The 691-nt window shown below is 45.4% G+C and overlaps 1 non-coding gene across 1 annotated transcript; it reads left to right on the top strand.

Annotated features, from left to right (window-relative positions):
* On the top strand, positions 1-106 carry LOC131593822 (small nucleolar RNA R71). Its single transcript, XR_009281201.1, has one exon. It is a non-coding gene; the product is annotated as a small nucleolar RNA R71 (small nucleolar RNA).
* Positions 107-691: the final 585 nt, after the last annotated feature.

Genomic DNA, 691 nt, shown 5'->3' with positions numbered 1-691 from the left:
AATTCGTGATGTGGGCACATTCGCATCATGTCCTTATATCGCTCCCATGCGTCGAAAAGAGATTCAGTGTCCTTTTGTCTGAATCCATTGATTTGTGCTCGTAACGCAGCTGTTTTGCTAGGAGGAAAATAACGCGCTAAGAAAACAGTCTTCAATTCTTCCCACGTCATGACAGAATTTTGTGGCAAGGATTGCAACCAAGCCCAAGCTCTATCTCTCAAGGAGAAGGGAAAAAGGCGTAGTCTTATTGCATCGGCAGTTACTCCATTGGCTATCACGGTATCAGCAAATTGGATGAACTTTGTTAAATGTTCGTTAGGATCATCGGTAGGAACACCGGAAAATTGACGTTGTTGAATGGCTGATATCAATGACGGCTTCAGCTCGAAATCGTTTCGGTTAATAGCAGGGTTAACGGTGCTCTTGTGGGGCTCTAGTTGAGATGGGGTGGAATATTCTCTGAGTGGACGGTCTCGCGGTCCTTCGGCCATTTCTACTTTCGGCTTGAGTTCTTCTTCGGATTCTTGGTCAGAGTCAGAGTCTGACTTAGCGGCTGATTCCTTTTCGGAATCTGAGAGAGGAAAGGGAATGTTGTGATCTGAACAGTATTTCCTGATAGCTCGTCTTACGTTAATAAGACGCTCAGGTTCGCTCGTCGTTCGTACTAAGGTATCGCTTTTTGAGCGAGTAC

Source organism: Vicia villosa, linkage group LG3 (assembly GCF_029867415.1).
Source record: "Vicia villosa cultivar HV-30 ecotype Madison, WI linkage group LG3, Vvil1.0, whole genome shotgun sequence".
Taxonomy (NCBI): Eukaryota; Viridiplantae; Streptophyta; class Magnoliopsida; order Fabales; family Fabaceae; genus Vicia; species Vicia villosa.
The sequence above is the reverse complement of the archived record's forward strand: the minus strand, read 5'-3'. Positions and strand labels throughout refer to the sequence as shown.